This window comes from Lontra canadensis, unplaced genomic scaffold (genome assembly GCF_010015895.1).
Source record: "Lontra canadensis isolate GAN:19392208 unplaced genomic scaffold, GSC_riverotter_1.0 scaffold136, whole genome shotgun sequence".
NCBI lineage: Eukaryota > Metazoa > Chordata > Mammalia > Carnivora > Mustelidae > Lontra > Lontra canadensis.
In genome coordinates this window covers 376602-401069 of record NW_022631130.1, presented here as the reverse complement: position 1 = coordinate 401069, position 24468 = coordinate 376602, and the positions used below count along the sequence as shown (strand labels likewise).

The following is a 24468-nucleotide window of genomic DNA, read 5'->3' as shown; positions in this document are numbered from 1 at the left end:
GAGAGCATCAGATTAACCATTGTTTCCAAATTGCCTTCTCCCTACCTACCTGTATACTACTATTCCTCAGGCAGAGATTGTCAGGCCAAGCTCCATACTGCCTCTGTTGTTGTGATCTTCCCTCTCGTGGTAGCAGAAGTCTTACAACCTCAGATGCACAGGTAGAATGTAGTGTGGAGTGAAGTGAGTATAGATTACGTGTATATAAAAGTTGTGCTGAGATGTTAGAGTAGTCCTGAGAGGTGGAATTGTGTAGTGTTGACGTGGGCTGGAAATGTTGCAAAAATGCATGTGATTCTATAGCGAGCTATCTCAAGTTGGCTGATTTTGGTACCATTGAGCTCCACGTGTGCATTTCATATGCTCATTTTTTTTTTTTTAAAGTGGTGAGCTGTGTCACAGCATTACCTGTATGCCTCATTTTAAGCAAGCTGAGTACATAAATGTAAAGATCTGACAAAAACTTGGGGATGATAGTTTGGAAAAGGCTTTACTTACAAGATTTTTAGAAAACATTCTTGGGGCGCCTGGGTGGCTCAGTGGGTTAAGCCTCTGCCTTCGGCTTAGGTCATGATCCCAGGGTAATGAAAAAAAAATCTGGGGGGGATTGGGCCCCACATCAGGCTCTCTGCTCCACAGGGTAAGCCTGCTTCCTCCTCTCTCTCTGCCTGCCTCTCTGCCTACTTGTGAGCTCTGTCTGTCAAATAAATAAAATCTTTTTAAAAAAAGAAAAGAAAAAACATTCTTACTGCTTTGGGGCACCTGGGTGGCACAGTTGGTTAAGTGTTCCGCTCTTGGTTTTGGCTCAGGTCATGATCTCAGGATCTTGAGATCGAGGCCCTCATCTGGCTCCAAGCTCAGTGTGGAGTCTGTTTGAGACTCTCCCTCTCCCTCTGCTGCTCTTCTCTTAAAATAATAATAATAATAACAACAACAACAACAAAACCTTAAATAATATAAAAATATTCTTGCTGCTTTAAAGCAGGATTTAAAGGAGCAACTTGTGAGAACAATCCTCACTCTAGTAGATGAGGGTTTTGGTCTGTGCTCCCCAGGACTAGCTCAGTTCTTACAAAGCCTGGGGCCCTGGACCTTTGTGTTCTTTCCATGGTGGAGCTGCAGTTATGGATGCACCAAGGGAGGCTCAAAATGTGTCAGGCCCTAAGATAACTAGTTATTCCTTGGGTTTATTTGACTAGAGAGCAATGGGTGAGGCTTTAAACAAAATACTTTGTAAATGTTTTATGATGATGACATGTTTAAGACAGTGGATTGAAAGTAAAGAGAGTTTGGTCTCCCAAAATGTGTGGTTCTCTTTGGGTTGGGGAAATAAGTGTTCATGGTTTTGAGAGGAGAAAAAAGGAGAGAGTTTATGCTTTCCTGTCCTTTGAATTTGGAGGAGTGATTTTTTTTTTAATTCTTTTCTTTCTTGTGTTTTGAGAAAGAAGTTACTTTTTTGGCTAGAGATAGTACAGAAATGGAGTTCTGCACACTAGTTCTATGTGAGACCAGCAGAGGTCAGTTAAGTGCTGGCCTTTTGAGGAACTTACCCTGGTAGTTGGCCAGTGTAGTTATGGACAGCCATTCCAAGCTGGTCTCTTCTGAAACCCATGTCAGGAGGAAGTAGGACCAAATCAGAGTCCGTGGGCTCACAGGGGTCAAGGACCACATCCATCTGGTTGTCACCATTCAGTTTGTTGAGCTGACCGAACATGGCACTTCATATTTTGACACTGATTATACTTAATTCTATGAGATGTTATTGTCCCTGCTTTACAGATAAAGGTAATGGTGCACAGAGATCAAGGTGCCACCCAGCTGGTGAGTGGCAGAGCCAGAATTCAAGGTCAGGTCTGAATGCAGATCCCTGGCCACCTTAGCTGGATTTTTTTTCCACATGAAGTATTTGGAGTTTTTATTGTCAGACTTGTAGTTCTTGGCTTTTATCTTCTGGACATTCCTAAGTGTTGCTATTCTGTTTTTATTGAGGAAGTCAGAGAATCTTGAGGTGGAAAAAGTCATTCAGGAGTTTCCTAAGAAATAATGTTGTTTAGTATTATATTTAAAAAAGGACCAAATTTGGTAGACTTTCAGCATCATCAGGTTATCCTTAGAGCAGAATTTGGAATGAAATTGACTCATATCAACCAATTTCCTTTTTAAAAAATTTTAAAGCAAAACCGTGTAAGTCCTGTGCATGTCTCTGCTGAAAGAGAGAGGAACTACAGCTGGGCCTCGTGCCTTCATGGTGATCAGTTAATCACCCTATTTAGGTTTCACATAAAGGCACTGTTATCTTTCCATAAGTGAGAAAAATGTGTTCAAAGTGAAATGACTGCCCAAAGTCATACTGTAAGTAGCAAACCATCCATGGATCCAGAGTCCGTTCTTTCTGCCTTCAAAGCTTTCAGTTATACTGCAGTGTTTTCTGGATGAAATACTAGGATTTAAATAGATGCTTAGAGATTTTGTGTTGAGCCTGTAGTTGTTCTTGGTCTTGTTTAAACTAGTACCATCTGAAGTGAATACCTGTGTCCATTCTTTTCCAGGTTTTGCTGTTACCACTCAAGATACCATACCTTGAATAATAGCTGGGAGACCTCAGGACACTGATAAATAAGGTTAATAGCCTAATGGCTGGGGAAGGGCTGAGATTCAGCCATACTGCTAAATAGTTCGGTGATAACCTCCTTCAAATGTTATACTACTGATGTCTGTTAGGGCTGAGGATCCTGGGGAAAAGTCTTGAATTCTGTCCTTTATTGGGTTTGATTATGGATAGGACTTATGGGCTGAAGTGGCCCAGGCAGAGGCCCACCTGCAGAGATCTGGAAGCCCCAAGAGAAAATTCACTGTAAGAGAAGGAGCAGTCTGACAGGGCAAGCCCCTCTTCGCAAGCGGATAGAATGTTGGAGGCAAGCTGAAGGTCCCAGTATATCCTGAGTCTGTGGGTGTGAACTGAGCTGTGTTGATGGATGCTATAATGCTGGAGTTCAGAAAGTTGTGCTGGTCATCTGTATGCAAAAGGAACACTCTAGCCTCATAGCCCTTCGGAGTCCTGGAATGGCAGATCCTCTGGCCAACCAATTTAGGGCACAATGACAGGAGTGGTCCTCCCTCCTGGGGTACATCTGTGGAATCATCAGGCCCAAAGCTGCAAAAGCTTGACCTGAGCAGCCATAGCAACCCACTTAGGATCATGTGCACCCTTAGGATTCCTAGAATATTTGAGAAGGAAGGATTTTCCTTGAGGTAGGACTCCCTACATTTGCATAGATGAGCACACAAAGCCATTGAGATTCAGAAATTAACATGAAACAACTTCATTTGTACTCATGGCTGATTAAGGCTAGGAAAGTTTTCCTTTCTACTACATTTTAAAATGGGTAAGTGAACAGGATTTTTGAGACACTCAAGAAAGTAATCAATTAGTATAGCTTGTATCTTCATTAAATAGTCTGGGCCGCACATGGCCCATGGTCTGTACTCCACAGCCCCACAGCCACTCTGCTCTCATGTCATGTCACTCTTCCATTCACTCACTGCTCTCCAGCACCCACTGGCCAGCTTCTCTTTTCATGTGCACCCAGCTATTCTGAGTCTGGATCACATTTTCCTGCCCTGTCTCCTCAAATATCCACCGACCTTGCTCTCTCTCTGTTTGCTCTCTGTTCAAATGTCACCTTGTTGGTGACACCTTGCCTAACTTTCTTATATGAGAAAGCAACACCTGCCCCTCACTTTATTTTTCCCTGAAGCACTTTGCACTAACTTACTATATATTTACTTGTTTGTTATTGAGTGTACCTTTCTCATTAGAGTGGGAGCTCCATGAGGGCAGGAACTCCATTAGTTTTATCTATTGATGTATCCCCAGCAACCAGAACAATGTCTGTGACATAGTATATACTCTGTAAACTTGATTCATGAATGGCCCCTACTGCCTGCCTGCCTTCATTCATTAATCAATTCATTCAACAAACACTGAGCCCTGTAGGTGCTGGATATACTGGATAGCAGAGGACCAAAGATGAACAAGCTAGCTTCTGTCCTCAATTAGGTCACAATATGAGGAGGGACAAAGAAAGGCAAACTTAACTAGAAATGCATTGTACTGAGTTTACAGGGGGTGCAGCAGGAAAGGATCAAGAAAAAGGGGGCAGTGTTGAGTTGATTCCTGTGGGCGAGGATGATTACAATGGTGAACATTTATTGAGTGTTTCCTGTGTGCCATCTCTCCATTAAACAATGAATACAGTATCATTTAAGGCTGTTAACAGTTTTCTGACATAACTGCTAATATTACCTTTATCTTAGGGATGCAGAAATAGGCTCAGAAAGCACCAAGGTCATAGAGCTAATACTTGGAACTGAGATTCAAACTTGGCTTTTTCTGGTTCCAGATCTCAAGCTGTAACTATGTGCTGGGCAGACAAGCAGGGAAGACATTGTGAGCAGAAGAAACACTATATCCCAAGGATTGAAACCTTACCATGTGTAGTCAGGTAACAGCAAAGATTCAAGGAAGTGTGAAAAGAGATGAGGTAGGAGTGTATGACACTTAGAAGGTGGCCTTAGAGGACACAGGTTTGCATACCTGTTACTGATTCCTTTCTCTTTCCTCCTTCCAGAGTAGCTTGCTTTTGCTACTGTATTAGGCTTCTGAATATGCTTCGATCTGAAAGAAAAATTTCATGGCTGAAGCAGGGGGTAGTGGGGGCAGGGATTGACTATGTGGTTGTAGTGTCCCTGATCGGAGATGGAGTTCTTGAGTAGGATAGTAACTTTGCGAATGAAGGGGAGACAACAGGAAGATCTTCGGAGAGAGAACTGCTGGAGCTTGCTCTGCATTGGCTGTCAGAATCAGAGAAAGAAGGTGCTACGCCTGGGTGAATGGGAGGATGGGGTACCATTAATGAGGACAGAGCATCTAGGGGAAAGCTGCATGGAAGTGGTGAAGATGAAGGATGAGGGTGATCTGCTGTACCCGTGGCTCCCCGAGGAAGGGAGATGCCCCGTGCTGGTCTGGGTGCATAAGGCCAGAGCTCCAAGTGGAGTCACAGAACTGACAGACATCAGCTACTAAGTAGTTCTTCAAGTTGCTGCCAAGAAAGATACGCACTAGACTTGGAGTGGAATCTTTAGGAATGCCAGATGTGAATGCTAGGAATCTTCTCAGTAGGGACATCTTTGGATGGGTATTATGTTGTTTTCAGATCATTTGTTCTGACATATCATACACATATGTCTAAACCAACCAGGGACGTTTTTGACATTTTCTTGGTTTAAAAAAAGTATTCAAGGGCCTGAGAGGTCTTGCACCATTTTCTTCTGTAAATGTCTGAGTAAAATGTCAGGTTGGAAGCCCCTTCAGCCTACTTGGCTGCTTTTTTCCCCAGTGGCTTCCACAACCCCATCTGGAATCACAGCCACAGTGATCACCCTTATCCATGAAATGTGATCAGAAACTTGATATAGACCCATTTCAGCCCAGCCTTTTGCCCAGCTCACAGTACTCACTAAGTGTCCAGGTGAAACCCAGTCAGGGCTCCCGGCCATTACCCCTGCAGGAGCCCTTCACTTCAGAGTGGTAGCTAGCACAGAGCACACTGGTGGTGAGGATCTTGGTTGCAGACCTTTGCCAAGTGCCCGTGTGCACAAAGGGCAAATCTACATACAGGAGGACCCAGGGAATAGGGCCAGGGTAAGATGGAGAGCCCCAGCTACTCACTATCTTCGTTCTCCCCTCCTTGGTCAGCGGTGTCCCAGGTTCTGGTTGGGAAGGCAGAGGGGAAGAATGAATTTGCCTCACACCACATCCCAGCTCAGGTAGCACAGGGCCACGGTGGTACTGATGTGGGGAAGGGAGTGGGACTCTTCATGGTGGTCTTCTTTTCATCTGCTCACTCAGGGACATATTGAGATCACTTACGGTGGCAGGATGGGAATGAGAATGAAAGTGGCAAGAAAGGGTGCTTTGCAGTCACATGACCCCAAGTCCTGTTCCCATTCTGCTACCCGTGGGCTATGGGGTCTAGAGCAAAATTCACTTCAACTCCCAAGCTTTGGTTTCCTCCTCCTTGAAGGCATTGATGCCCACTGCACAGAGAGGTCATGAAGATGAAAGTGCTCAGGATGTCCAGCACACAGTAAGTAGCTTAATAGGTGAGCCTACCTCATTGTGATTATTTTTCAGTTTCCTATGTGTTTTCAATCTCACTACTTAATTGAGCATTGGGTTTGGTGATATGTGGCTTTATATTTCCTTTACCTCAGCTAGAAACAGTATTACATGCTCAGGCTCTGGAGTTTGCCCAGACCTAGCCTTGAATCCTGGCAGAGCCAATTACTGATGGAGTGAGAGTCTTCTCATGCTCTGGATAATGGAAAAAAAGCTCTCTGTAAAATTGAAGCTGCAGCTGGATTAAGATGGAAATGCTATCTACAGGCTCAAGTCTAACCTGGCCCTGTGCAGTGTCATAACTCCAGAAGGAAAGGGCCACCACATACCTTGCCACTACATTAACTTGCCAAAGTCCCCAGCAGGTCTCATTCCTTTCTCAATAGGGATTAGGTGGCCAGCACTCAGAAAATGAAAAAATCAAAGGTCTCTTTATGAATGGAGTGGGCACAGGGCTTAAAGAAGCCAAACAGTGGGCAGTCTCAGTCTATGGCCCATATTCATATACTCCAGTTTCTGTATGGGGAGAGCCCAAAGCACCCAATGGGCTGAGCTGAGTACACTATTCCAGAAATAGCATATGCCCTTGACAAACATTTTCCTAAGATTTATATTTTTACCAACTCCTGGTTGCGGGTTAATGGGCTCACCAAAAAGTTCTATTTGATCAGAACTTCAGCAAAATGTGAGATGAGGACTGGACATGAACCAACTCTGTGACTGTCCTTAGCCTGTGTCCACTCATCATCCAGCATTTGGCTAAGCAGACTGCCTGCCACCATCTGGAGAGAAAGGCACTGTCGTGTGCCATCCAAGTACTTTGCTCCACTGATGACACTGAGGAACAAGTCTGAATCTGCAATGGATACCTGTGGGATCGAACTTATCATCCCAGACTGGCCAGCACAATTGGGACAATGCCCAGAAGATATTCCTCTACTGCTGGGTACAGATGACTCGGACTTCAACCCCTTCTCTGTTGCTGTGTGTTTTCCTTACCTAAGTTCCTGTCCTTGCCGGTGTCAACTCCACAGCCACTGGTGTATGTATCATCACTTAGTCCTAGATCACTTATGGCTGCTGCAGGAATTGCGTTCTGCACACTTAACACATGTTGCTACATGTTTTAAAGATAGCCAGGGACATGCATTAAAGGGGCACGTCCCTTTAATAACAGTTTACAGATTAAGCAAATTGAACAAATCAATTTTCTACGTCTTCTGACAGACTGGCTGCAAATGGGCTTTGAAATCCTTGTTTTTACTCTCATTGGATTCTGGGACTTCAAAATGCTTTTCCATGGGCTCCAAACTAAAGCATAATTCATTTACATATAACTAAAATTATAAAGCAACGTGGGCCCAAGGGATGGATTATTATTATGAGCCAAAGATAACCTCTTGTATATTGGCCTTCTGTTGTTTAACTTAGTAATAGCAGCCTGGGACCCATAAGCACAAAAGCCTGCGGTTGCCAAACTCAAATTTTACCCATACAAGAGTTCGAAACATAACTCAAATAAGCAGATTTTTAGCCATTTGCAGGCTATCTGGTATGTGTACCCCAGGAAACCACACCTAACCTCTTCTAGCCATAGATAAACCCAGCAGCTATAAAGCGGTTCATGTTCCATGTTCCAGAGACTCTCAGTGTTGCTACTGAGTGATATCATCTAAACACACAAGCACTCTCTCTCTCTGCTTTTCCTCTTCTCCCTTTGGATGGACAGTTTTATCCTATGAAGGACTTCCCTTATCATGCCAACCTGTCCAGGTGTTAGTCAAATAAAGTTCATTATGTGCTACTGCCACCTGGTGGTCATATCTTTTTCCGTGCTCAACCCCCAAATCCTCCAACTTGCTTTAGCCTGTCTAGACATTTATCAGTTTTATGCATCTTTTCAAAAACTAGTTTGGGGTTTTACTATTTTTCTCTGTTGCTTTTCTGTTTTCTTTTTTAGTTGGTTTCTGCTGTAATCTTTATTATTTCCTTATTCTTCTTAATTTGTATTTCATTTGTCCTTCTTTAGTTTCCTAAGGTAGAACAGCAATTACAGATTTGAGATCTTTCTTCTTTTCCAAGCAGAGATGTTTAGTGTTATAAATTTCCCTCTAAACAGTGTTTTCAGGGGCGCCTGGGTGGTTCAGTTGTTAAGCATTTGCCTTCAGCTCAGGTCACGATCCCAGTGTCCTGGAATCAAGCCCCACATCGGGCTCCCTGCTTGGAGGGCAAGAAGCCTGCTTTCTCCTGCTTGTGCTCCCACACTCGCTGTCTCTCTGTCAAATAAATAAATAAAATCTTTAAAAAACAAAAACAAAAAACACTTTCAGCTGTATCCCACAAATTTTGATACATTGAGTTTTCATTTTCATTCAAGTCAAAGTACTTTCTCATTTCCCTCTGAATTAATTTTTTGACTTAAGTATTATTTAGAAGTGTGTTATTTAGTTTCTGATATTTGGGAATTTTCCACATTTCTGTAATTGAGTTAAATTTAATGCCATTATAATCAGAGAACACACTTCGTATTGTATGAAAAACTTTAGAGTTTTGAGTTGTGTTATGGGCATAGAATAGGACCTATTATGGTAAGCAGTTTGTGTGTACTTCAATACAATGTGTATTTTGCTGTAGTTGGAAGAGTATTCCACAATTGTTAGGTCAAGTAGGTTGGTAGTGTTGTTCTAGTTTTGTGTATCTACTGATTTTTATTCTACGTGTTCTATCAAATATTGAAAGGAGTATTGAAATCTCTGGCTATAGTTGTGGGTGTGTTTATTTCTTTCTATTCCATAAATTTTTGCTTCATGTATTTTGAAGCTCTATTATTAGGTGCATTAATGTTTAGGATTATTATGTCCTCTTGACAGATTGGCTTTTCTCTTTATCTTTTGAAGTAGTCCTTTTTTTTTTTTAAGATTTTATTTATTTTTTTGACAGAGAGAGAGAGAGATCACAAGTAGGCAGAGAGCTAGGCAGAGAGAGAGGGGGGAAGCAGGCTCCCTGCTGAGCAGAGAGCCCAATGAGGGGCTTGATCCCAGGACCCTGAGATCATGACCTGAGCCGAAGGCAGAGGCTTAACCCACTGAGCCACCCAGGCGCCCCGAAGTGGTCCTTTTTATCCCGCATTATATTCTTTGCTTTGAAATCTACTCTGTCTGTTATTAATATAGTTACCTAATTTTCTTTTGATAATATTAGCATGGTGTATATTTTTCCATTCTTTTACTGTTACCCTATTTGTTTCTTTAGTTTATTTTTTATTTTTATTTTTTTATTTATTTAAGAGAGAGTGAAAGTGAGAGATCACAGAAGGAGAAGGAGAAGCAGACTTGCTGCTGAGTGGAGAGCCATGACCTGAGCCAAAGGCAGACGCTTAACCTACTGAGCCACCCAGGTGCTCCAGTTTCTTTGTGTTTAAAGTAGGCCTCTTGTAGGCAATTTGAGCCTTACTTTTCATCCAAACTGACAATCTCTGCCCTTTGCATTTGAATATTTAGATCTTCACATTTAATGTGTTGGTTGATGTGACTGGATTTAAATCTACCATATTGCTATTTATTTTCTAGCTATGTATCTCATCTATTCTTTTTCCTCTTTTGTGGGGAGAACACTTATTTTGGATTAATTGAATATAGTTTTATAATTCCACATTATCTCCTTTGTTGATTTATTAGCTATAACCTTTTTAAGGCATTTCTTTAGGGTTTAGAGTATGGATCCCTAACTTAGGTCAGTCTGCTGACACATGGCAGTCTAACAGTGTATGTCTTTTTCTCTTTCCTCAGCCTTTGTGCTGTTGTTACACATTTTATTTTTACATGTTCTTAACTCCCTGTATTAGTTTGGTACAACTGCCACAACAAATTACTTCAAACTGAGTGGCTTAAACCACAGAAATTTATCATCTCACAGTTCTGAAAGCTGGAAGTCCAAGATCAAAGTGTGGACAGCACCATATACCTTCTGAAGGTGCTAGGGAAGGATCTGGTGCACGACTCTTTCCTGGTCTTGGACTCTTTTATGGTAGTTCCTTTGCTGTGGCAGCATAACTCAGTCTTCACATGTCATTTTCCCTGTGTGCATGTCTGTATCTAAATTTCCCCTTTTTATGGGGATGCCAGTTAGATTAGATTAGAGACCAACCCTACTCCATCCAGGTAAGACCTCATCCTAACTTAACTAATTTCATCAGCAATGATCCTGTTTCCAGCTAAGATTACATTTGGAGGTACTGGGGGTTAGTACTTCAACATATGAATTTTAAGGAATATAATTCTAAACCCATAACAGCACACAACATATTATTATTATTATTATACTGCTTTAAACAATTCATTATTTTTTAAAGAAACTTAAAAATAAGAACCTTTTATACTTGCAAGTATCGGCACTTCACTTTTTTAATTGCCAAATAAATATTAAATGGCTATATTACATTTTATTTATTTAAGAGTATATGGATATTTAGGTTGTTTCTACTTTTGAGCTATTATGAATAATGTTATTATGAACATTTGTGTGCAAGTTCTTATGTAGACATGTATTTTTCTGTCTCTTGGATAGATACATAGGAGTAGAATTGTTGGCTCATGTAACTTAACTATTGAGGAACTGCTAAAATTTTTCCACAGTAGCTGTATAATTTCACATTCCCACCAACAATGTATGAGGGCTTCAATTTTACCATATACTTGCCAACAGTTATCTTTTTAATGCTCTTGATTTGCATTTTCCTGATAGCTAATAATATTTGAGTCTCATTGACCATTTGTATATCTTCTTCAGAGAAATGTCTATTCAGATAATTTGCACATTTTTAATTGGGTTATTTGTCTTTCTATGAAACTATAATAGTTCTTTATATACTCTAGATATCAGTCGCTTATCAGATATATGATTTGCAAAAATATTCCCCCATTATGCATAAAAGTTTTTAATTTAAATGGAATTCAGTTTATTTTTTCTTTTGTTTCTTGCGCTTTTGGTGTCATTTTGATTCATGTGCAGCACAGTATTGGGTTTTACTTTGTGATCTAATCAGAATTTTTTTCTGTTAATGAATTAAATTCACTTTATTGATTTGACAGATATGTTTCTGTTTTTTATCGTAATTCTTTTGATACTAATAAGTGTTTGTGTTATCATTCTGTTTGCTTTCTTTATATGAAAGCTTTATATAATACCCTTGTTTCTTCCCTTGAAAGTTGCAGTGTATCTTGGATCCCACATTTTTCTTGTTATAGGATTATTTCTTGTTCTTAAAGGGTTATTTTGCCAGAGTATAGTAACTTCTTTGAGAAAAAGGTCATGGAAAGAAAACTGAGACCTACACATCTGAAAACAACTTTAGTTTGCCTTCAAGTTTGATTCACTGTTTGGCGGGTTTTAGAATTCAAGATACAAAATAGTTTTCCCCCCAATTTTTGCAGATCTTGTCAATCTTTTCTAGTATACAATGGTGCTAAAAAGAATTTTGCTTTTCCTTTAAAAGTGGCCTTAAAAAAGAGTTCTCTCTGGGGGCACCTGGGTGTCTCAGTTGGTTAAGCATCTGCCTTCAGCTCAGGTCATGAACTCAAGGTCCTGGGATCAAAGCCCACAGCCGCCTCCCTACTCAGTGGGGAGTCTGTTTCTCCTTCTCTCTTTGTACTTGCTTCTGGCTCATTCTCTTTCTCTCTCTCAAATAAATAAAATCTTTTTAAAAAATATCTCTAGAACTTTTCTTTTATTTGCCTCTGATCTGAAAGTTTACAAGAGTGTGTATAAGTGTGTGTCTTTTTTTTCTTTCCAGATTTTATTTATTTCTTTTACAGAGAGAGACACAGCAAGAGAGGGAGCACAAGCAGGGTGAGTGGGAGAGAGAGAAGCAGGCTTCCCACAGAGCATGGAGCCCAATGCAGGACTCCATCCCAGGACCCTGGGATCATGACCAGAGCCAAAGGCAGATGCTGAACCAACTGAGCCCACCCAGGTGCCCTAGTTTGGATCCTTTTCTATTCATTTGCTTGGCGCTTGAAGGGCTCTTTCAATTTGAAGACATCTCGGTTCTGGGACATTTTCTTCTATTATTTCTTCAGTGACTTCCATTCTCATTTTTTTTCCCCCTGTTCTCTCTTTCTGGTATAGCTTTTAGTCAGATCCTGAACATTTGTAAAAAAACAAACAAAAAACCCCCCCTGTTTTTACATTTTCCTTCTTTTGCACATTGAGATTTCCTCAACTTTATTTTTCAACTCTTTACTCATGGTAATTATTTTCTTACTTCTAAGTTCTCTTTGTTGTCCTCGGTTTCATTTTTTACAAGCAGACTTTATTTTCAAAAACCATTTTAGATTTACGGAAAAACTGATTTTTCAGTATGGTACAGTACTGAAGATAGTACAGATAGTTCCTGCGTATTCCACACCCAGTTTATTGACATCTTACTTTAGTATGGTACATTTGTTACATTTAATGAACCAATTTTGATACATTATTGTTAACTGTAGTCCATACTTTATTCAGATTTCCTTAGTTTTTTATTTAATGTCCTTTTCTGCTTCCGAATCCCATCCAGGATTCATTTACCCTTTAGTCATCATGTCTTCTTAGACTCCTCTTGACTGTGACAGTTTCTCAAACTTTCTTTGTTTTTGATGACCTTGACAGTTTTGAGGAGTGTTGGTCAGGTGTTTGTAGACTGTTCCTGTATTGGAATTTGGTGTTTTCTTCATGGTTAGACTGCTGTTACTGGATTTGGGGAGGAAGACCATGGAGCTAAGACACATTTTCATCACATCATATCAAGGCAACATATTATCATCTTAATCACTGTGTATGTCACATCTTTTCCGCTATAAAACTATTCTTCGTTTTCTACAGTGTATTTTTGGGCAGGAAATCACTATCTCCAGCTCACACTTAAGGAGTGGGGAATTATGCTCCATTTCCTGAGGGCAGAGTATCTACAGAAATTATTTGAAATTTTTCCACATAGGACATTTGTATCCCCCATTTTTAAATTATCATATAATGTATTATTTGCTTCAGGGGTACAGGTCTGCAAATCATCAGTCTTACACAATTCACAGCACTCACCATAGCACACAGCCTCCCAATGTCCATAACCCAGCCCCCTATCCCTCCCCCCGTGCCCCCCCATAACCCTCAGTTTGTTTCCTGAGATAAAGAGTCTTTTATGGTTTGTCTCCCTCCTGATCCCATTTTTTTCCCTCCCTACCCCCCATGACTCCCCCACCCTGTCTTTCAAACTCCTCAAATCAGAGAGATCATATGATAATTGTCTTTCTCTGATTGACTTATTTTGGTTATCATAATACCCTCTAGTTCCATCTATGTCATTGCAAATGGTAAGATTTCGTTTTTGCTGGCTGCATAGTATTCCATTGTATATAAAGCCTGCATCTTCTTTATCCATTTATCTTTTGATGGACATCTAGGTTCTTTCCATAGTTTGGATGTTGTGGACATTGCTATTATAAACATTAGGGTGCACGTGCCCTTTCAGATCACTACAGTTCTATCTTTAGGTAAATACCCAGTAGTGTGATTGCTGGGTCGTAGGGTAGCTCTATTTTCAATTTTTGAGGAACCTCCATACTGTTTTCCAGAGTGGCTGCACCAGCTTGCATTCCCACCAACAGTGTAGGAGGGTTCCCCTTTCTCTGCATCCTTGCCAACATCTGCCGTTTCCTGACTTGTTAATTTTAGCCATTCTAGGACTGGTGTAAGGTAGTATCTCATTGTGGTTTTGATTTGTATTTCCCTGATGCCAAGTGATATGGAGCACTTTTTCATGTATCTGTTGGCCATCTGGATGTCTTCATTGCAGAAATGTCTGTTCATGTCTTCTGCCCATTTCTTGATTGGATTATTTGTTCTTTGGGTGTTGAGTTTGATAAGTTCTTTATCCTCCATTTTTTAAATTTATGTAATCATTTATTTATGTCAATGTAGACTCCAGAGTATTTATTTTATATTTTGGGTTGTAATCCAGTACTTCTTTATTTTGTTGTTCAAACTGATCTAGGTTTGGCCATTGAGAACTCTTTCATTTGGCTCCTGTGTCCCTTGGCATAGTCCCATCAGAGATGGGGGGGGGGTTGAGCAATTCCTTCCTTTATGGCACGGTAAGATGCTGTAAGCTTATCTTGGATATTTCTTGCCCCAGGTGTAGAATCACCCATTTCTTTAAAGATCCTTGGTTCTTGTTATTGGAAGATGGTATTAGAAACCAAGATCTGGGCACTAGGTGTGCTTGTTGCTACTGGGGTGTTGTTGCATCTAGGTCTTCTCGCTGACAGAGCAAGGATGTGTGTGTGTGTGTGTGTGTGTACTAACCCATGTGTGTAAGTAGATCTCTAAATATTTCTGTGTGTAACCATCTGTATCTGTGTTAAGCTACACATGAGTTCATACTGGTGTTCTCTACTCTATTACCATATGGATTATTCTAGCCTTTCCTGTTTCTTATCTGCAAACTCCCAGTCTACCACTGAAGAATCTGGATTTCACCCTCTGCCATCCTTTTACTGTTCAGTTCTAGAATCTCTAAAGAGCAATATGAGAATTGCTAACTCGTTCACCTATAGGAAACAACTTTATCAACAAAAGTACAGTGCTTACATGCAGTCCTTTATGCAGGTCAGCACCTTTACTCCAACCCCCTCCAGTGAGGTTGTTTCATGTATTAGTAATACATTAGTGGGGTTTTTTTTGGGGGGGGGGCTCACAGTCTGTATTCCATCATAGGATTTTCCCAACATCCTAAACAATTTTTTTTAATTTGCACACTGTAAATTCCTATAGGTTTTGACAAATGAAGAATGTCATGTATCCATCATTTAAGTATTATAGTAGTAGTATAGTTTCACAGCCCTAAAAAATCCCTTTTACTTCATCCATTTAACTCTTTAGTTGGACTTATACAGTAAGTAGCATTTCCAGACTGAGTTATTTCAATTAGCACTATGCATTTAAGGTTCATCCATATCTTTTGATGGCTTGATAGCTAATTTTCAAATACCAGATAATATTTCATTTATGATCATAGCACAATTTATTTGTTTACCTATTGAAGGATATCTTAGTTGTTTCTACATTTGTCAAATGTAAATAAAACTGCTATAAATATGTCTATGTAGGTTTTGTTTGGGCATAAGTTTTCAAATCAGTTGGGTAGATACCTAAGAGCACAATTGCTAGATCCACGTGGTAAGGCTATGATTAGCTTTGTGAGAAACTGCCAATCTACCTTCCAAAGTGGCTGCACTATTTTGCATTCCTACCAGCAATAAATGAAATTTCCTGTTGCTCCACATCCTTGACAGCATTTGGTATGGTCAGCGGTTTGGATTCTAGCCATTCTAATAGCCGTGTAATGGTATCTTGTTTTAATTTGAAATTCCCTAATGGCATATGATGTTCAGCACCCTTTCATATACTCATTTCCCATCTGTATATTTTCTGTCTATTTAGATGTTTTGCCCATTTTAAAAATTGGTTCTCTATTTCATTTTTAATTGCATTTTATTTTGCCTAAGGATGTAATTTTTAAAAGATCTCTTTGGCAAAATTAACTTTTTCTTTTTAAGTTCTCTTTCATCTCCTAAATTTCTGTCTTTCCTCTAGAGTCTGTTTTTTCTTTCTTTATTTGGGTTTTTTACTTTCACATCAAGGATTTTCTTCAAATATCCAGTGAGTCTTAGTTCATATTTTTTCCTTTAAACCATCTTATTGTGGAAAATAAGTAATGCATGTACAGAAAAAAGAAAGCATGAAAACAAGTGTTCAACTGAATGAATTTTTGTTCAAATCAAGAAATAGAACATTGCCGGAACCCTAGAAACTTTCTGTATATATGCCTCTTGCCTGTCATTATATTCTAACTTCCTCTCTACCAGCTTATTAATATCCCAGCTAGCCATAATTGTCTCCTTTAAAAAAATAGTTTTGACACCATGCAAATGTGCATGTATAAATACTATATTTGGGTATTCAGTCATTTTTTTTAAATTTAAGAAGGAGGTAATTTTTTTAAATACAGGGAAAGCCATATGCATTGACAAAGCCCACTGATTGGCAGGCTTTGCTTTAGGGTCATGAGGCAAAAGCCAGTTTTACCAGCAATACCAGAATGAAAACACTTAACCCTTAATGATGGCCTTTGGTTTCTAAGACAAATATGGACCTGATGTTAAGTCCTTACAGTCAGGGACTGGCCCATAGTGAGCTTTGAGGCTCTTTTTATGAGGAGGGCTATTCTATGCTTAGTTAAAGCATTTGTTTGCAACTGTACCTTCTAGGATAAATATGACTAAGGGATGAAGCCATTAAGCCCTTTGAGTGGTCCAGCCTTAACAATATCCTAATTACAAAGGATCACTGGCAAGTGGGAGAAAACTTGTCAAGAGATAAGGGGAGTCCCACATGTATCATTCAATCCAATCATAAAGAAAGTGGGGTCAACCGTTATCTCCACAACTCCATAGTTAATCCTATGGAGTGGGGTATGCTGGCTTTTAGGCAATTTCATTATCCCAGCCACACACGAGGTGATAGTTAAGTTATACAATTGTTGGGGAATCAATCCCATTTTCCAGTTGTTTAAACAGTTATGTGCCCATGGGGTTCTGTTATTATCCCTACAGAATATTAAGCAAGATCATCTAAATGAGCTATTGTGCAACTTCTCTGAAGTTTGCCTCAGGTTGTCTAGCTTAGGTAAACAACAAACATTAAAAGACAATCAAATCTAGAACTTAACATCCACAAAAGTGTGTTATTGAAACATAATTTTTCTCTCTAAAATAACCCTCATTTCCAGAAATGGCCAAATCCGGTCTGAATTATTTGAAAAACAAGTCCAGTTTTAACAAACTTGGCCTAATTATTTACATAAGCTCAGCAAGAACACTGAGTGATCATATAGATCTTTTAGAATCTGCTTTGCTGGAACTTCTTATAAGGAATCTCTAGGTTGAACTTTTAGTTGCCTCTCCAGGCCAGAAGCCAAGCCAAGTACTTGTCATTAGACATGTCTGCAATACCTGTCAATTTAGGTGAATTCCTCTTCGTGAGGTCCCCAAAGTATCCTGAGGTTTCTGCACCTGCCAGGAAGTGACATCCTTTACTCACCTGATGAGGCTGCCAGGAACTCTGTAAGTAAGGTATCAGACCAACAGTTCCAAGGGGCTTTATGACTCTAGGTTTCATAAAGTCAACCTTAGTTCCTTAAAGCTGTCTGGTCATATCTTAGTCTATGCATGTCTTTCTCAAATATGACGTTCCAGTCAAAGCCTTGGTAAAATAACCAATGTTTCCTATAGTGTCCTGTTATAAGGAGAACACATTCTTATTGAACTTATACAAATGACTGATTGCCATGGAAGAATACTGAGACCTTTTGAGTTTCAGAGGATTCAGATAGAGAGAAAAGTTAAATTCTTTGATTTGTTTACAAATGAATATTTTTAATTTTTCTTAGTCTGGAAGAGTAAACATTAGAGAGCGAGCAATGTCTAAAATAAGAGACATAACACTATAATCTTTTAGTTCGGCTAGTCCCATGTTACTAATTCTGGTTTAGTTTGAATGCAACTTTAGTTAGTTCTGGAAATTCTTACCCATTTCAGTTTTAGGATTTTCAAATATATCAAATATCTGTATTTGTCCTGAAAGTCCTTTATATGGATCTCCTTTAAGGTGAAACTCATTTTACATGAGAATTAAAACAATTATAAATGACAAAAACTCAGAATAGATATGGTTAAAGAGTTGATGAGATTAGAGTTTACAATATAGCTGGCAAGGAAATCAGGTTATTTCTGTGGCACAGAACATTTCAATAATTAAAATACCAAGGGATGACCTTATCAAAACATTAAAACTCTAGGAAATGTATAGAACCTCTAGAATAGTTATAGCATTTTCCCAAATGTAACCCAAGGTTTATCATTTGTTTAGCAGTACTTCCTGAGTAACTTAGGACAAGGAAGAGCCTAATAAGTTATAGAGATTTCATTTACAATTTAAATCTTGTCAACATTTGCTAAAATCTTATAAAGTTTTAAGGCACATATCTAAATATAATTAAGGATTTTAAGACCTGGAATATGCAAAATGTGGAAAATGGTTTTTCTGAACAGGCAAAGAGGAAACAACTATTTACATTTTCTTCCTAACAGCAGATTTAAGAAAACTGTCTTTCTGAATGGAGACAATTTTAATCTTATACCAACATACATTTAAAACCCATTCATTTCAATCTTAGTCAGTCCTGACCACATCTAAAACTTTTTCTGAGGATTTCCCTTCACAAACCTTCTACTTTCTTTCTTTTACTTTTAGATTTTGTCCCAAGCCATTTCTTTCCAAATAACCATCTCATTTAGAACAAAATTGCCTTTTATCTTTAACAAAATGCATTCCCATTCCTTATCTTTCTTCCATACCTACTTTTCCACATACAGAGTTGTTTCCCTTATTTCCATTAGTCCTAGTTACAGTTAGAATTTTGTACTCTTAGAAACACCTTAGTCTCTAGTAAGTTAAGTATTAATTGTGAACTGTTGCAACAGAATTTTTTTAGATGGCAAATTTATGAATCAGTTAAGCACAAAACGTGTTTACCAACAGATTTAAATATTCTTTTTTTTCTTTGCTGTAAGAAGTCAAAACCACAAACCTACATCCAGTAATTAATGACTTAGCATTTTATCCTATTTGAAAGACCTATATGTCCAATTAATTTAATTCCATTTGTCATCCAAGCAAAACTTTATAAACTTTCAGGTTACCAAAGAGTTTGAAAGCTGTATTAACAATTACCCAACAATTACCAAAAAACTCTGAGATAGACAATGAACCATCAGTTCAGTCATCTTTTTGACGAACAACCCAACAGAGTTAACACAAGGTTATTTGACCTTCAGTAAACCTTGATAGAATAAAAGTTTCACATTTACTGCTGTAACTTCAAAGACATGTCTATTTTGATTAAACCAACAAACTTAACTTAGTTTAAATATTGATTTATGTTCCACCTGGGCCCACCCCATTTTCAGTATTTACCTGAGACACAGGTGGGGAAATCTGGAGTGGGAGGTGTTAGGTCCAGGGGATGCTCTTCTTGCTCCTTGACAGTTAAGAGAGAAGGAGCCTTGGTGCATGGTCTAGAGGCTGGTCATGCAGGCTGCACGCACATTGGTGCAGAAACAGGAGAAGGGGGAGACAGAAGAAACACAGTGCTGCCAGGAGGCAGAGAAAGGATTCCCGGTTTTAGAGCTCATCAGCCCCAACAGAGGAGCAGACGCCATGATTTCCTGCCAACAAGGGGGGAGGGGCCAGGCAGTCCACGTCTGGCCAGAGAAGACAGGGAATTTCCTTGAAACAAAGGAAGTTTCAGCAGCTGCTTGGAATATTCCTTAAAGTCTCCTCTTGAGTTAAACCCCAGTTGGCTCCAGTTAAAGCCATTAACACAGGAAATGAGTGAGGGAGAAGTCCCCACATCTATTAGGAGGAACAGAGAGAGAGATAAAGTCAGAGTCCCTTTTGCTAGGGATGGCCTGTGTATCCTCTGGCATCCTGGGTTTACTAGGAGAAGGCTTATTTATCTAATTATCATCCAAAAGGTCAGGAGGGAGTTTACTAGCTGACTCATTTGGGCAAACACATTCTGCAAAAGGCCCTTGGGTCGGGGTCCTGGTGGAGAGCAATGAAGGCCTAGGTATGAGCAAAGAAGGTATCCTAGGTCCATTTGCCCTGTTTCCTGCAGAGAAGGAATAGATCCTATGGAGGCCATGCAGTGTTACAGGAGCTCAGTCCTTTCCTAAGTTTTGCAATCCAAATTATTTCCAGTGGGTTAAAAGGCACGCCAAGGTAGAGTCCTTGGGAACTGAAGAAGCCTACTGAGGTCATGCTCCCAGAAATGTAAAGAAGGTCCATTACCAAATCCCCCCCGACTCCTGGGTGTCATCCCACACAGGATATGTCAGAGGTTCCCATGTGTCAAAAGCGACCAGAGGTGTCCCTCAAGACATCACTATTGATCATGATCCTGCCTTCCCTGGGAAGGCATTCCTGCCATAAAAGGCCCTGGAGAAGTGCCGGTGTCCCTCCTCTTCCCCATCACATCCTAGGCTGCCAGTGTGTGCCTGGTGAATGAACCAAAATACTGTGCCATGCCATGCCATCGTCTGTCCTGAAGATTGCGTATTATTTTGCCATTTTAACCCATGGAAATGCTAGAAAAGTTTGGCAAGGGGAAATTTACCCAATTTTGTAGCTTTAAGTAGTTTGTAGAAGACACTGACAAGAGACAATAAAGACTGAAATCCATCATGGTCTATGTGACATTCCAAAACATGTGGGCCTTGCAGCCAACTTCCCCAGGAAACAGTCCCCAGTTGTGTTTTAATTCAATTGGGTACTGGTTTTGGCCGGCTCTCCATGGAGGTCCTGTGGCCAGAAGTTGCTAGACCAGGGATGTGGAGGGGATCACATTAGATCAAACAGGAGGAAACCTCACATGGGAGTCTTAAGATTGGCAGCTGTCCTGGTGACTTAGGTGGCTGTCCCATGCCCAAGAGAGACAACTTTATGTAAGAACAGGAATAAAGAGAAGGCATCAAGTTTCTGGGTCTTATTACCATTCTAGCCAGGGTACTGACTTCCAGCCAAAAGGCAGACTTTCTCCTCCCCATAGAGTAGTCATGGGCTAGAGGATTACAGCCTGAGCAATCAACATGCAAGTGTTCCAATAAGACCATACTCCTTGAAAAGCCCCTGAAATGAGAGTAAGGGAAGAAGAGAGAAAGTACTCACCAATTTTGCACCGAAGCTCAGAGACCAAATGTAAATATTCACAGCCCCACGTTGGGTGCCAAATGATGAAGTTCTAGAATATAGGTGATGTTTGGTGGGGTGAGGTCTGGAGCCAATGACCAAAAAGAATTCTTGAGACATCTTTGGTGTAAAATGGTGGTTTATTAAAGCATGGGACAGGACCCATGGGAAGGAAGGACCATGGGTTGGAGGAAGGTAAGGGAAAGGGAGGTTTCAATAGAACTTTCATATGCTAAAGAGGACCTACAAGATACCAGATACCAGAGGCCTTGCCATTGCTAAGGTCATTTTGCCCTCTAGCAAGATATTAACATTAAGATAGATGGGAGATTCTCAAAGAATGTCACGTATGTCCCACTCAGGAGTGGGGGGGGGGGGTTTGCAAGGTGTCGGCCTTTTGCTTTGTCCTCAGCCAGCCTTCTGTTCCCTCATCAATGCCACACTAAATTGACATGGCAGTGTTCCAAATTTTTGAGTTCCAACCACTAAGGCTGTCCATGATCATTTTGCCATTTGATTGTCCCACTGACTGGATGGACCCCATATCAATTTCTTCATCATTTCCAAAACTTCCACCCTGCCTTTTTTTTTTTTTTTTTTAAATCACCACTTATATTGAGTTCAAGAGATTTGGGGGCTAAATAGGAAAAAAGAAATGACCATGAAGTAGCAACAGCACACAGTGAGCTTTATTTGGGCAACACTGACAGGGTGGCATGTAGGGAATTCCCTTATCACATGAGGCCATCCAGAGTCTTCAATACAGGGACCACCTGCAAGGAGGGGGAAGGGCAAAAGAATTCCTGAGAAAGAGGAGAATTGAAGAGAGGATTTATGTGTCCACAAGGTGTTGCTTGGTGGCATAGCAGAGGGTATTTGAGTCAGAGATTTCCAGGGGTATTTTATCTGTGGCTAGTGGATGGTGGGTGCTGTATCCTGGGGTATGCAAAGTAGAAGGCTCCAAAAACTCATTTGAAACCCTATTTACCTCAGTTCATTTTTACTCAATACACCATGTTGTCTTCTAACAAAAAAATTACAAGTTGTATTAAAAGACAAGAAATATGGGGGAGGAGTCAAGATGGCAGAGAAGTAGCATGCTGAGACTACTTCAGGTAGCAGGAAATCAGCTAGATAGCTTATCTAAAGATTGCAAACACCTACAAATCCAACAGGAGATCAAAGAGAAGAAGAACAGCAATTCTAGAAACAGAAAATCAACCACTTTCTGAAAGGTAGGACTGGCGGAGAAGTGAATCCAAAGCGACGGGATGATAGACCACAGGGGGAGGGGCTGGCTCCCGGCCAGCGGCGGAGCAACGGAGCACAAAATCAGGACTTTTAAAAGTCTGTTCCGCTGAGGGACATCTCTCCAGAGGCTTAACCGGGGTGAAACCCACGCGGGGTCAGCGTGGCCTCAGGTCCTGCAGGGTCACAGAGGATCGGGGGTGTCTGAGTGTCGCAGAGCTTACAGGTATTAGAACGGGGAAGCCGGCTACAGAGACAGAGCCGAGGAGTGAGCTCACAGCTCGGGGTTACCTTGAACCGGTCGCAGGCACGGTCAGCTCGGAGCGCGGCCGGAGGCCAGCGTGACGGGAGTAATTGGGCGCTGTTCTCTGAGGGTGCACTGAGGAGTGGGGCCCCGGGCTCTCGGCTCCTCCAGGCTGGAGACTGGGAGGCCACCATCTTCATTCCCGTCCTCCAGAACTCTATGAAAAGCAGAAAGCGCTCAGGGAACAAAAGCTCTTGAAAACAAACCTGAGCGGATTACTCAGCCCGGCCCCTGGTAAGGGCGGTGCAATTCCGCCCAGGGCAAAGACACTTGAGAATCAGTACAACAGGCCCCTCCCCCAGAAGATCAACGAGAAATCCAGCCAGGACCAAGTTCACCTACCAAGGAGTACAGTTTCAATACCAAGGAGAGCAGCAGAATTCCAGAGGAGGAGAAAGCAAAGCACGGAACTCATGGCTTTCTCCCCATGATTCTTTAGCCTTGCAGTTAATTTAATTTTTTTTTTCTTTTTCAATTTTTTTTCTCTTCTTCTGCCAAATTTTTTTTAACTTTTACCCTTTTCTTTTTTAACGTTTTTAACTAGTTTATCTAATATATATATTTTTTCTTTTTTATATTTTTTTCTTTCTTCGTTTTATTTTTTTAATTGTTTCTTTTTTTTATTTCTTTCTGAACCTCTTTTTATCCCCTCTTTCCCCCCTCATGATTTGGGATCTCTTCTGATTTGGTTAAAGCATATTTTCCTGGGGTTGTTGCCACCCTTTTAGTATTTTACTTGCTCCTTCATATACTCTTATCTGGACAAAATGACAAAGCGGAAAAATTCACCACAAAAAAAAGAACAAGAGTCAGTACCAAAGGCGAGGGACCTAATCTATACAGACATTGATAATATGTCAGATCTAGAGTTCAGAATGACGATTCTCAAGGTTCTAGCAGGGCTCCAAAAAAACATGGAAGATATTAGATAAACCCTCTCAGGAGATATAAAAGCCCTTTCTGGAGAAATAAAAGAACAAAATCTAACCAAGTTGAAATTAAAAAAGCTATTAATGGGGTGCCTGGGTGGCTCAGTGGGTTAAGCCTCTGCCTTCGGCTCAGGTCATGATCTCGGGGTCCCGGGATCTAACCCCGCATCGGGCTCTCTGCTTGGCAGGGAGCCTGCTTCCCCGCCACCCCACCCCCCCGCCTGCCTCTCTGCCTACTTGTGATCTCTCTCTCTGTCAAATAAATAAATAAAATCTTTTTTTAAAAAAAGCTATTAATGAGGTGCAATAAAAAATGGAGGCTCTCACTGCTAGGATAAATGAGGCAGAAGAAAGAATTAGCGATATAGAAGACCAAATGACAGAGAATAAAGAAGCTGAGCAAAAGAGGGACAAACAGCTAGTGGACCATGAGGGGAGAATTTGAGAGATAAGTGACACCATAAGACGAAACAACATTAGAATAATTGGGATTCCAGAAGAAAAGAAAACAGAGAGGGGAGCAGAAGGTATATTGGAGAGAATTATTGGAGAGAATTTCCCCAATATGGCAAAGGGAACAAGCATCAAAATCCAGGAGGTTCAGAGAACCCCCCTCAAAATTAATAAGAATAGGTCCACACCCCGTCACCTAATAGTAAAATTTACAAGTCTTAGTGACAAAGAAAATCCTGAAAGCAGCCCGGGAAAAGAAGTCTGTAACATACAATGGTAAAAACATTAGATTGGCAGCAGATTTATCCACAGAGACCTGGCAGGCCAGAAAGAGCTGGCATGATATATTCAGAGCACTAAACGAGAAAAACATGCAGCCAAGAATACTATATCCAGCTAGGCTATCATTGAAAATAGAAGGAGAGATTAAAAGCTTCCAGGGCAAACAAAAACTGAAAGAATTTGCAAACACCAAACCAGCTCTACAGGAAATATTGAAAGGGGTCCTC

At 40.5% G+C, this 24468-nt stretch overlaps 1 long non-coding RNA gene across 1 annotated transcript; it reads left to right on the top strand.

Annotated features, from left to right (window-relative positions):
• Window positions 1-2642: 2642 nt before the first annotated feature.
• LOC116858402 lies at window positions 2643-6493 on the top strand. The gene is made up of 3 exons (XR_004380907.1): window positions 2643-5972; window positions 6087-6149; window positions 6277-6493. It is a non-coding gene; the product is annotated as an uncharacterized LOC116858402 (long non-coding RNA).
• The last annotated feature ends 17975 nt before the right edge of the window (window positions 6494-24468 follow it).